Genomic DNA, 14996 nt, shown 5'->3' with positions numbered 1-14996 from the left:
TCAGTCGGTCAGTGACCCACGACTTAGAAAATTTTGTTAAGTATTGAAATGTTAATTTGCTGATTCTTGTGATCCAAATTCAAGCATGTTAGGAGCTGAATCAATCAATGACCCAAAAATAAAAGTTGTTCCTTATACCAAATACTACAACTTTGCTTTAGTGATCTCCTCCATGCAAGGTCTCTAACACCTAGTTCCAAATTGGTCAAACATGTCACATTTAAAAGATGAAACACATCAAAGCATGGCTTAATGACCAAACTAGCCCTAGCCCTAAATACCAAAGTTGTTCATGATGATACTCTAAGCATGTTTAAGCAATTTGCAAGGTCATTTAAGCATTTCATGTAGTAGTCACTCATAGAGCTATTTAAAGTAATCACATGAAATATGCCTTAAAGGCTTGATTATGAAAAGTGACTTTCATGAACCATGCCCTAATTGCTAACCCAAGTGTGGTTACATGTTTTTGTGACTCAAATCTACCAAGTACATGTTTTCATTCATGATTATTTGCATAAGTACAAAGAAACATGCAAAAACAAGCAAACGTTGCATATGTTTCAAGAAACACGAGATAACAAGCAATGTTTCATATGTTTCCATCAAATGTTTCAATTGTAAATGATGATTTATGAATGCTTGATGCTCATGCTCATGTTATGCAAGTCAAGTTATGCAAGGCTAACACCCGAGGTGTTACACTTTTTTAGTCCGAGGATCATGTGAGAATCCATGAAATGTTTAAGAACTCATGATGTGTTTTACTCTCTTTTTTACCGTAACATCTGGGTTTAATTACTTTATATTTTATAACTGATGTCGTTTCCATTTCCATCAATCATGACATAAATACATGTGTCCTATAAAGATTAGGGTTTGTTTACTTGAAAAAGGTACTGCAATATTTTTGTTATCTATTTTAATGTAATTATTCTCTCATCGTGCGACCTATCCATGATATAAACTCCATATACCCATCGTTGATCAATTCCTTGACGTAAAGCTATTGTCATATCCATATCCTCTTTCTTTTTTCACTCTAATCTTGTAGCTATGAATTTTTTGTTTAGGCCAAATTAAGATAGCCTTCATTTTTTTCTTGATGAGAACTATTCCTCTATATCGTTGTCCACGTCTCTTACAAATTGTTTAATTTCTTGCTATTATTTATGTCTTTGGTTCATAGAAATAGTATAGGAATTTTTCCATTGGCTATTGTTTTTGGAGAAAAGCTATAGGAATTTTAGGGCCCCTTTAAAACACATGATATCCAAAACATAGGAAATTTTCTCGACATACATCGTTGTCCACATCTCTTATGAATTGCTCAATTTCTTGCTATTATTTACGTCTTTGGTTCACAGTAATAGTATAGGATTTTTTTTTCTCCTTTTGGCTGTTGTTTTGGAGAAATGCTACAAGAATTTCTAGGGCCCTTTTAGAACACAGGACAGGATATCCAAAACATAAGAATAGAAAAAAACATAGAATTGAAGTTACATGTCACTTACAATCCTATAAAAAATAAAAACACAAAAAAAATTCTAAGGGGGCATTTGATACAACGCGAGAGAAACACATGAATTAGAAGGGACAGACACAAAGAAAAGTTTCCAAACGGTTGGACCTCATGTTAGATTTCCTTCAAAGTTCCTATGGATTGAGTCATTCATTCCATAAGAATTTTGTGAATTTTAGAATGACTAATCCTTTATTCCAAAGGATCACATATGAAAATTTCCATAGATTTAGAATTCTATACAAAATTCCAAATAGGCCATCATTGTAACCAAAACAATGGTGTAATTTGAATTTAATTATTAAATGCTCGCTTTAGCAACTATATTTTTAGTTTCATACAAAATTACGGCATTGGCAAATTTGTCCCAGGCTCCCAGCGATCATTTCATACGCTAGTCACATAATAATTCCAAGAACGCAGGCCCAATGTGAAGTCTTTGGGCCCAAATCAATGTACAACATGCAACATTAGTTCATGGTCGGCGACCGCGTCCGTGCCGACTAGTCACACTATAACAGTCCCCACCGCCGGGGGACCCTAGCCACCGACCCGAGTGGCAGTTACCTGGTGCCAAGCCCCCCAATTATTTTCGTGCCAAACAATATTTGGCAGCGCAACAAACTGAATTTGAGCTTACGTGATGACCAGGCCTGCGTAAGGCGTAGCCAACCAGGCAGCATACAGGAAATTCAAATTTGCTAACATCAGCATATATTCTGTACTTTTTGAAGTAGAAAAATAGCCGCAACTCCTAAACTAAGTATCTTAATTAAAATTTGATTGCACCATCATGTTTCTTACAATAAACTCTACAAAATAAGACCCCACGTAGATACATTTCGATATTTTTTGTGAATATTTATCTCATGATGAACCTGTATTTAAAGATCATCGTCGAATATCACATTAATACTACACGAACATCGAAGAAAAATAGCATAGAACATCATATGTATAGTACAAGAACATCATATATATCATGAAATGTAAAAAAATCAAAAAATATAAATTAGTGAACTAATTAATTATAGTCAAATAAAAAATACTACTGAACATATATATCGTAGAACATCACACTAAGACTAAACGAACATCTCTAAATATATAACATAGAACATCATATGTATACTACGCGAATATTACAAATACATCCTAGAACATCACATTAAGACTGCACGAATATCGCTAAATATAGCATATAACATTATAAATATAGCATATAACATTATATGTATACTACACGAACATCACAAATACATCGTAGAACATCACACTAAGACTAAACGAACATCCCTAAATATATCATAGAACATCATATGTATGCTACATGAACATCGCAAATATCATGTAATATAAATAAAATAATAAAATTAGTTAAGTAATTAATTAAAGTAAAAAAGAAGAAAAATGCTACCGAACATCATAAAATATATCCTAGAACACCAATGTATTCTTATTGAACATCACAAAATACTTCGTCGAACTTCACATTCCTACTCGCGGACATCAAAAAATCAATATCAAAGTACCTCCTTTCATCGGGCTCAATCCAATTCAATGGAGTTCTGCACTTTCTGCCATACAAGGCTTCAAATGGAGCCATTTTGATATTCGCTTGATAACTGTTGTTATAGGAGAATTCAGCTAAAGGTAACCATTTCTCCCATGAACCTTTTGAAGATATAACACAAGCTCTAAGTAAATCTTTTAGGATTTGGTTCACTCGCTCTGTCTGTCCTGAAGTTTGCGGATGATAAGCTGAACTTCTGATTAGCTTGGTTCCCAAAGCCTGGTGTAAGTGCTCCTAGAAACGAGCTATGAACTGTGATCCTCGATCTGAAATTATAGTCCTGGGTACTCTATGCAGTCTCACGATCTGGGAAACATATAACTCAGAGTATTTCTCCACGTGATATGTTGTGTGAACTGGTACAAAATGTGCTGATTTGGTGAGACGATCAACAATAACCCATATTGAATCGTGACCTTGTGGCGTCATTGGAAGGCCTGTGATAAAGTCCATGCTGATTTCCTCCCATTTCTGTTCTAGAATAGGCAATGGCTGAAGTAATCCAGCAGTTTTCATATGGACGGCTTTCACTCTACTGCAGTTATCACACCTAGCAACATAGGCTGCGATCTCTTTCTTCATCTTAGTCCACCAAAAACGGGTTCTTAATTCTTGATACATTTTACTACTACCCGGATGGATAGACAATTTGGATGAGTGAGCTTTATCTAAAATTTGATTCCTTAGCTCACGGTCTTTTGGTACCACTAACCGGTCCTCAAACCATAATACACCTCTTTCGTCCAATCTAAAATGTTTGGTTTCTTGCTCTTGCATTTTTCTCTTGATGTGACTTATTCCTACATCTGTCTGCTGTAGCTCTATGATTTTTCCCTCAAGTGAACAACTGATTGTGATATTGTGTAGTACAGCATGATGTAACAAGTTGAATCCATCTTCCAATAATGCTTCCACAGTGTTGCAATGGGACTTCTGACTAAGTGCATCGGCTACTACATTTGCTTTACCCAGATGGTAATGCACTTCCAAATTGTAGTCCTTAATCAATTCTAACCATCTTCGTTGTCTTATGTTCAGCTCTGGCTGGGTAAAGATATACTTGAGACTTTTGTGGTCAGTATAGATATGACATACATTGCCCAACAAGTAATGTCTCCATATCTTTAATGCATGGACAACGGCTGCAAGTTCCAAATCATGTGTAGGGTAGTTGACTTCATGTTTTCTCAATTGCCGAGAAGCATATGCAATTACTCTCCCTTCTTGCATAAGTACACATCCCAAACCTATTCCTGATGCATCACAAAATACATCAAAAGGCTTTTCAATGTCTGGTTGTGCTAGCACAGGTGCTGTAGTCAACAAAGTTCTGAGGGTGTGAAAAGCTGTTTCACATTCTGATGTCCATTTGTACTTATCATCTTTCTGAAGTAGTCTGGTCATAGGCTTAGCTATCTTTGAGAAATCTGGAATAAACCAACGATAGTATCCTGCTAACCCTAGAAAACTCCGAACTTCATGAACCGAAGTTGGGGCTTTCCAATCCATGACCTCTTGTACTTTGGATGGGTCTACTGAGATTCCATCTCTTGATAAAATGTGACCTAAGAAAGGTACTTTGCTCATCCAAAATTCACATTTGCTAAACTTGGCATATAGCTTATGCTCCCTCAGTCTGGATAGGATAATCCTTAGATGCTCCTCATGATCTGACTCATTTTCAGAATAAATCAATATGTCGTCGACAAACACGACCACGAACTTATCAAGTTAGGGCATGAATACCGAGTTCATCAGGTACATGAAATAGGCTGGAGCATTTGTTAGTCCGAAAGACATAACCAAATACTCGTATAAGCCGTACCTAGTAGAGAAAGCAGTTTTAGGTATATCCTCCGGTCTGATCTTTATCTGATGGTAGCCTGATCTTAAGTCAATTTTGGAGAATACCTTTGCCTTCGCTAGCTGATCGAACAAGATGTCGATGCGGGGTAATGGATATTTGTTCTTGATGGTCACCGCATTGAGTGGTCTGTAATCTACACACATTCTCAGTGACTTATCCTTCTTTTTCACAAACAAGGCTGGACATCCCCACGGAGATGAGCTAGGTTGGATAAGACCCTTGTCCAATAGATCTTGCAATTGAACCTTAAGTTCTGCTAACTCATTGGGTGGCATTCTATAGGGCCTTCTGGATATGGGTGCGGTACCTGGCACTAATTTAATCTTAAATTCCACGTCCCTATCCGGTGGTAGACCTGGCAATTCTTCTGGGAATACATCCGGAAACTCACAAACCACGGGGATATCACATATTGTGGTGGTTTGGATAGCACAGGCTAAATGTTGGGGTTCGAAATCGCGGGAGAGTGGGACTAGAAAAGCATTCCCTCCCTTGGGTTCTCTCAACATGATAGTACGAGTGCTAGTGTCAATAAGAGCACCATGATACTTCATCCAATTCATGCCTAAGATTACATTTATCGACAACCCCGGCAATATTATCAAATCTGTTGTGTACTCCCTCCCTTGTATCGAGATGAGTACGTTTTTGACTATCTTTTTGGTAGTAACAGTTCCCCCTGCTGAACTTATGTTAAAACCCCCTTTGCTTACTTCTATTATTTCTTGATCATGTCTAGATGCAAATGCTTGACTCATAAATGAATGAGAAGCTCTTGAATCAAATAAAACAACAGCGGGATGCTTGTTGACGAGAAACATACCAGCCGTGATAACTTCTCCGGCGGGCACTTCCTCCATAGTGGTATAATGCACTTGTCCCTGACGTGCCCTGGCATTCACCTGCCTCTGATTGTTCTGATTTGGGTTGCCATTCCTCTTGGGGTGGGGGCATTCCTTGGACCAATGACCCAGTTGGTTGCAGTTGAAACATGGTTGATTACTTCTGAATCCGGTGGAGCTGTCCTGATTGCCATTTCCTTTTGGTAAGGCAATAGTGAACGCCTTACGGAATGGTTTCTATGGCCTATTATTCTGAGCTTTCGGTGGTGGAGGCCTAAACTTGGGTGCAGGTGGACGGAATTGTGGCCTAGCTGTGATAGGTGCTTTTGACTGGAAAGATCCGGATGCACCGGCCTCATATGCCCTCTTACGACCTTTAGCAACTGCATGCATGTTGTTGTGGTTTTCTTGGGTCAAGGCATCGCTAATAAACTCATTGTACGTGGCACATCGAGAATTTGCCATAGTCTTCATTAGTTTGGTACCCAAACCTCGCTTGAAACTCTCTATCTTTTTCTCCTCGGTATCCACAAAACTGGGAGCATATCTTGACAAGTTGTTGAATGCGTGCATATATTCTGTGAGTGACTTTGTTCCCTGAGTGAGCCTCATAAATTCGGCTGCTTTCATGCGCATCAGGCCTGGGGGAATATGGTGTCCCCTAAAAGCCAGCTTGAATTGTTCCCAGGTCACTCGTGCATTAGCAGGCAGAGACGACAGGAAGTGCGTCCACCAGATCCCTGCTGGTCCTTGCAATTGATGAGAAGCATACTCTGCTTTCAGATGCTCCGTGACCCTCAACAGACGGAATTTCTGCTCAATGGTATTCAGCCACTCATCGGCCTATAGTGGTTCCTCAGCCACTTTGAAGATCGGAGGCTTCGTGTCTAGAAACTCCATGAATGTACTGTGCTGATTTGGCTCGACCCCTGGTTGATGTGGGTGGCCACGAGCAGTGTTTTGCGCAATAAGGCGCAAAGCTTCTTCCATTGTCCTCTGGCTCCCTAGGAACCGTGTAAAGAATTCCTGAGCAGACGGCGGCGGTGGGGGTGGCAAGTCATCATGGTTGCCATCCTGGCTGCTACTAGCTCCTGCACGGGTGCGCGTCATCTGCGAAGTTGCAACAACAAGCGATTATTGGTGGATGTCAAGAGATTGCAGATGAATTAGGTACTCATGCCAAACTAAAATTACTGGAGAAAATTCTCAAAAGCACAATAAAAACAGAGGCATAACAATTCATTCTTGCAACATGACATCACCAATTTGACCACTTATCGCGCTCATAACGCATGCAAATTTAAATCGTGATCACCAACAAAGGACTGGAATAACATTGATGTTCAACCAAACGTGCAATTAATCAACATTACATGATAGTCGGGTTACTAATACCAAACTTTGAACTACAGGTCCATTACATGAATAAAGGTGATACATTAGTCCTTCCACTAAGTGCTAAGCGATCTAATCCTCATCATGATCACTATCGAGGTCAGACGTAGGATCATCTCCTTTCTCAGGTTCTACTTCTTCTTCAGGCTCCACTTCTTCTTCTTCCTCGTACCCCTCTAGATCCATTTCTGTGGCTCCAGGTGGGACGTAAGGGTGGAGTTGATTGTTCAGTAGATGAACCTCTTCATGTAGATTATCATTGTATTCTTCCGCATTGGCCAGCTGCTGTCCCAGCTTAAACTGTCGAGCTCTGAGGACATCCTCCCTGGTCTAGGCTGCATTCCGCTGGTGAGTTAACCGAGTCATCTCTTCAGTGAGCCTCTCAATCTCGGCGTCATGCTCCCTCTGAAGCTGACGTCGGTCCTCGCGGGCATGACCAAGAGCACCAGACACATGTCTGAGGCTACCTTCTACTCCATCTAACACTCTTATCACTGCGAACATGGCGCTCATGGAAGGGTTATCACTGTTCTGCCCTTCTGCTGCACCAATCTCCAACGATCTTCCTCTTGCCTGCTGCCATGAGTCAGTGGAGGGGTTACCCCTTGGAAAGACTCCAACCAAAGCGGCTGCCAGCTCCTGAGGAAAATGATCCATGATATCCCTCAGGATCCCAAAGGCTGCCCTGCCAGCTGCTTCTTCAGCAGTCCTGCCAGTTGACTCATAACACCAGCCTGTCCACTCAGAATCGTCACCTTGGGGACGAACAACGGCCTCCACAGTAACTAAGAGACCTTCTCCCAACCGCTCATTCGCCCAGAAGTAGCGGGGTTCCATTCCATCAGGATAGCCTACATGGTTGAGCACTCTCCACAAGAGTGTAGGCATCCCAAACTCTCCAAGGAACATATGACATTGACGGGTACATGGAGCAAGCTGACGGCTAGGAGCTCTGCCTCCGGTGGACTTGCGAGCGGTCCGCTTGGTGCGTGCCATCTGCACCATTAACATGTACCCCTTGGTGAGACAATGCCATAATGGATAAGAGTTACATAACCAAGTAAGAATTTTATAAGGGGAGGAACAATGTAATTATGTGAATGGTAATTTAACATGATGCATGCTCGTGCCGTACGTCCTCACAAACTTAGGAAAAATTTGTTTCTAACGGTAGACACGGTGGCATACATACGTTCTCTCATAAATAGCGTAACTAGTCGAGCTACACGTTTCGTTGTTAGTGTACCTGCATAAAATTTCATTTCAGCCCTAAACCCATAATGAAATATGCAGAATGTAATTGTAAATACTTCCATATATATATACCCATACATATACTTCCGTATCAATCTACCCGACAATAATTTAAGCCCACAATTAAATACGTACCATATACACATGCAAGCATGCATACATAGCCGTACCAAAGCTAACTCTTCCTGACCGCACTCTCACGTCTTGCGGTCATACACTCATCATCTTACCTTGGCGTAGAGGCATTTGATCCATACATTACCACTCAAATGAATGGTATCCATACAATAGCACGCCGTATGGACGACGAAGTAAAAATCCCCATGTTAGTACTTAAATAGCCACCTAATAGTCCTTAATTTGGGCATAAGGAAAGTGATCATTGGCACACTTTAGATTTCAAATACCTATTATATAACTAATAGTTGCTAGAGAAGGGTTTTTGGAAAACAAAAACTTTTGTTTTAAATACACTTGTGACAATTAACGTTGAATCTTGCTCTGATGCCAGCTGTCACAGAACCGACCAATTTATAAGAATACAAGTACAATGGCAATCCACAAGCGGTCGCACTGTTATACTTGAACCCATATAAACCCGGTAGTCCGTCGAGTACCACGACGGGTCTCGATAAACGATTTATAACAACCAAGATCGTACAGGATTCAACATACATGCCACATATTACATAAAGTTCACAGATACTTTTCATCATCAGAGTACGAATAAAAGTTATTACAAACCGAGTTTGATAAATAAAGCAGAAGCAATTAAGTTCAAAGATAAAGTTTCCAACATAGTTTGATACAGTGCCAAGCCAGATCACGGTCCACAAAAGCAAAGATAGGAATTACTAAAGAAGCCTGCCCAAGGCTTACTCCTCATCCACGGCGGGATAGAAGCAACTCTTGCAATAACCATGATACACAGTGCTATCTGCAACAATGGGAAAATAAACCCTGAGTACGAGAAGGTACTCAGCTAGACTTACCCGTCATGAACCAGAAATAAAATGACTCCAAGGATTATGCAAGGCTGTATAAGTGGACGTAACTTGACAACATTTTGCGTAAAAAGGCAATTGACCCGTTGTACAATTATGATTTCTTTATCAAGTTAATTATAACTATCCATTTCTAGATTAGCAATTATCCTGTGCCAAACATGTGGTATATCATTTAGAAGCATACAATAGTAACCATAGCAGGTATTGTAATTCCATTTTCATCCGAACCATCATGTTTCATAACACAGTTACTACGATGTTGGAGCTAGTCAAGTTTCTCACTATCCGGGAGAGACGGTGATTCGAATCGATTTCAACCAGCTGGGAATTTATTCCTAACACAAACCTAGGTCTACCAGCCACGATAGCCTTAGGTCACCTTTGGTACAACTTCGGTACATATTTCGCAGGTCCGTACTGCGTCACACAATCTGGAACACCAGATGCCAGGATGCTCAGGCCAAGCCTGCCCTTGGGCTCAGTCTGATCGTTCCCCGGAAGGAGCGCACAACAGAACGATTCCCGACCTGAGTTGAATTACTCGGCTTCGCGGTCGGAACGAGTTATCCGGCCAGCTAAGTGAGAGGCATGCGTTCAATCTTGTCAGAAGTTCCAACAACGGTACGGTCCTTGATCGACACAGACGGGGATAGATCCACACCCAAGACCTCCATGTCTTGTTGCTTCTCTATCGACCTCCCGTCCGATCTCGATTTACTTTTACCTCATGGTTCTGTTCCACGATAGCAGATATAGCCAACCGTGCTCTGGTATCCACCTACATCTCGCAGGTGACAGGACATCACCCGACTTCTACCGATCTAAGCATGGCTAAGCATTTATTTGATCCTGGACCAATACCGGTTAAAGGTGTAATATCTGGACAAGGAATGTACATGCATCAAGTGGTTTCATTCAACTCTTATAACCTAATGCATCAACCATAAATATGTAAGTAAACATTTGTAAATTACTGGGAGACTTATAATGCTCCAGGGCTTGCCTCGTAGAAAGGAAGTATGGCGGTGGTCAGGGCACTCTGGAAGCTCTTCAGGGTTCTGCTCCACGCCTTCGGGAGCTACGGCTTGCGGATCCTCCTGCTGGTTCCCTTCCTCTGCTTCTTTGAATTCCAGCAACGTGATCACTTCCTCCGATCCTAGATGTATGAGTATGGCATAAGTATTATGAATGCATATATGTTAACAAGTGCATCATGTTTATTGAGTAGGTGCATATCTCTTCTCGATTATTACTTAACTACTTCTATAATGCATCGACTATGCCACAAACAGTAGCTACTTGTTTTACTCCTAACTGGAGTTCTACTAATCCAAAAACAGTGATCCTGGACTTTCTAGAAAGCTTATCAAATTATCTACAACTTTGTTATTAACCATTTTTACAGTACACATCAGTTTCAACATGCAACTCATCAAACTCTAGAATCAGTCCGAAAACTATTTAATATGCAATATAAAGTAATAATACTTCTACTTCATGTAATCATTCAAAATTTGACAACATAGAATCTACCAACAGTTTAAGCATACCAAATACATTTAAGATAATATAATGGTGAAGCCCAAACTATTTATTTAATTGCCTTTATTATTTTATCTAGATATCTAGGTTAAATAATAAACACATATCAGATGTACTTCATAAATTCTCAAAAATTTACAGTGCCTTACTAATGCTATGAAAGAACTACTATAAAAGTTTCATGTTATTCTACTAAGTAGAACATCCTATACAAAAATGACAAGGAAGCAAGGCTTGAAATAGCATAAATGGAAAATCCTATTGAAAAGTGTCAAGCAATAGATTTCCTATTTTTCTTAACATCCATATGGTACTAGTATACCCTCCAACAAATTTCATGAATATTGGATTCATAATTAATTTATTAAAATTTATACAAGGATTCACTATTTATAAAAGAAAAATCTATAACTATAGATCTACACATGCACTGATGCTCAAATTTTTACCAGAGTTCATACATGACAAGAATAGCTTACCACAAAAATTTCATAATTTTTGGAGCACAGGAACTCTAGATATAAAATAAACAAATTTGCATGCATTCAAAAACACATTTCAAATCTCTATTTAAATCTACCAAAATCTCTACTGTAAGTGCCAAGATAATATTTTTACTAAATACTACACTTCCTAGTGAACACTACAAAATTTATTTCATAAATTTAGGAGCTACCAAACTGGAGATATGAAAATCACAAAAGAAATCAAAAACTGGAATCAAATGAGTTAGCCTTCAAACACGGAGTCGCTGACCGGTGGGACCCGGTGGCCAGGGGACCCCACATGTCATCGACTCGAAGCAGGGCAGGCGGCGCTGCTTCGTCGCTGCGTGGCCAAGTTTGCCGGCGGCGAGCTTCACCGGCGACGGCACCTAGTCTACGGTGACCCTCTAGACCTTGCGCACACATTAGGCTATCTAGGCGGCAAATCACCAGCGCGAAGGACGATGGTGTCGGCCATGGCGGCACGACGGTGCTGCCCGGCGTGTGCCGGCCATCTCCGACCACGGCGACCATGCGAACCGAACTACATGACCTAGGCGGCTTGAGGCGCTCCGGCGAAGCACGGCCACGGCAACGGCCATGGCGGCACTCCGGCGAGAGTGCTCCCGCGGTGGCGCAAAGCGAGCAGCGGCTCACCTAAGACACGATCTCGGGCTCGGCAAGGTGGAAACGATGGGGAAGGCTGAGGCAGAGCTGAGAGAGCGACTGAATGGCGGATGCAGCGGTGGCGAGCGTAGGCGAGCTCGGCGGAGCATCAGCAATGGCGATGGCGAGGCAGGACGAGCACGGCTGACGCTACGGCGAGGAAGGAGGAGGCGAAATGCGAAAAAGGAGGCGCGGCTGAGTGCAGGCGGTAACTGGCGACTTAAACGCGCGCTCTGGCCAGGCTCTGCCGCGCTGGGCAGGGCGCCGGCGACGCGCGGCCAGCCGCGATGTCCACGCGGCGCGCGGACTCTGTTCCGGTCGGCCACTGACGCCGTGATTCAATTCGTTCAGACAACCCGAAGCCGAGCCTGACGACGTGTTTTGCAATTGAATTAACTCCCTAAGCAAAGCGATTCAGTGAATTCATTCAGAACAAAAGTCGTAGTCCTAAGTACCATCTCCAAATGTTGTTCAATGATCTCGTGCTAATTCGCAACCGAAACTGAGTAAAATCATCCCCAAAGTGAGCCTGTCAGTCGGTCAGTGACCCACGACTTAGAAAATTTTGTTAAGTATTGAAATGTTAATTTGCTGATTCTTGTGATCCAAATTCAAGCATGTTAGGAGCTGAATCAATCAATGACCCAAAAATAAAAGTTGTTCCTTATACCAAATACTACAACTTTGCTTTAGTGATCTCCTCCATGCAAGGTCTCTAACACCTAGTTCCAAATTGGTCAAACATGTCACATTTAAAAGATGAAACACATCAAAGCATGGCTTAATGACCAAACTAGCCCTAGCCCTAAATACCAAAGTTGTTCATGATGATACTCTAAGCATGTTTAAGCAATTTGCAAGGTCATTTAAGCATTTCATGTAGTAGTCACTCATAGAGCTATTTAAAGTAATCACATGAAATATGCCTTAAAGGCTTGATTATGAAAAGTGACTTTCATGAACCATGCCCTAATTGCTAACCCAAGTGTGGTTACGTGTTTTTGTGACTCAAATCTACCAAGTACATGTTTTCATTCATGATTATTTGCATAAGTACAAAGAAACATGCAAAAACAAGCAAACGTTGCATATGTTTCAAGAAACACGAGATAACAAGCAATGTTTCATATGTTTCCATCAAATGTTTCAATTGTAAATGATGATTTATGAATGCTTGATGCTCATGCTCATGTTATGCAAGTCAAGTTATGCAAGGCTAACACCCGAGGTGTTACACTTTTTTAGTCCGAGGATCATGTGAGAATCCATGAAATGTTTAAGAACTCATGATGTGTTTTACTCTCTTTTTTACCGTAACATCTGGGTTTAATTACTTTATATTTTATAACTGATGTCGTTTCCATTTCCATCAATCATGACATAAATACATGTGTCCTATAAAGATTAGGGTTTGTTTACTTGAAAAAGGTACTGCAATATTTTTGTTATCTATTTTAATGTAATTATTCTCTCATCGTGCGACCTATCCATGATATAAACTCCATATACCCATCGTTGATCAATTCCTTGACGTAAAGCTATTGTCATATCCATATCCTCTTTCTTTTTTCACTCTAATCTTGTAGCTATGAATTTTTTGTTTAGGCCAAATTAAGATAGCCTTCATTTTTTTCTTGATGAGAACTATTCCTCTATATCGTTGTCCACGTCTCTTACAAATTGTTTAATTTCTTGCTATTATTTATGTCTTTGGTTCATAGAAATAGTATAGGAATTTTTCCATTGGCTATTGTTTTTGGAGAAAAGCTACAGGAATTTTAGGGCCCCTTTAAAACACATGATATCCAAAACATAGGAAATTTTCTCGACATACATCGTTGTCCACATCTCTTATGAATTGCTCAATTTCTTGCTATTATTTACGTCTTTGGTTCACAGTAATAGTATAGGATTTTTTTTCTCCTTTTGGCTGTTGTTTTGGAGAAATGCTACAAGAATTTCTAGGGCCCTTTTAGAACACAGGACAGGATATCCAAAACATAAGAATAGAAAAAAACATAGAATTGAAGTTACATGTCACTTACAATCCTATAAAAAATAAAAACACAGAAAAATTTCTAAGGGGGCATTTGATACAACGCGAGAGAAACACATGAATTAGAAGGGACAGACACAAAGAAAAGTTTCCAAACGGTTGGACCTCATGTTAGATTTCCTTCAAAGTTCCTATGGATTGAGTCATTCATTCCATAAGAATTTTGTGAATTTTAGAATGACTAATCCTTTATTCCAAAGGATCACATATGAAAATTTCCATAGATTTAGAATTCTATATAAAATTCTAAATAGGCCATCATTGTAACCAAAACAATGGTGTAATTTGAATTTAATTATTAAATGCTCGCTTTAGCAACTATATTTTTAGATTCATACAAAATTACGGCATTGGCAAATTTGTCCCAGGCTCCCAGCGATCATTTCATACGCCAGTCACATAATAATTCCAAGAACGCAGGTCCAATGTGAAGTCTTTGGGCCCAAATCAATGTACAACATGCAACATTAGTTCATGGTCGGCGACCGCGTCCGTGCCGACTAGTCACACTATAACAGTCCCCACCGCCGGGGGACCCTAGCCACCGACCCGAGTGGCAGTTACCTGGTGCCAAGCCCCCCAATTATTTTCGTGCCAAACAATATTTGGCAGCGCAACAAACTGAATTTGAGCTTACGTGATGACCAAGCCTGCGTAAGGCATAGCCAACCAGGCAGCATACAGGAAATTCAAATTTGCTAACATCAGCATATATTCTGTACTTTTTGAAGTAGAAAAATAGCCGCAACTCCTAAACTAAGTATCTTAATTAAAATTTGATTGCACC

Source organism: Miscanthus floridulus, chromosome 3, assembly GCF_019320115.1.
Source record: "Miscanthus floridulus cultivar M001 chromosome 3, ASM1932011v1, whole genome shotgun sequence".
Lineage (NCBI taxonomy): Eukaryota > Viridiplantae > Streptophyta > Magnoliopsida > Poales > Poaceae > Miscanthus > Miscanthus floridulus.
The sequence above is the reverse complement of the archived record's forward strand: the minus strand, read 5'-3'. Positions refer to the sequence as shown.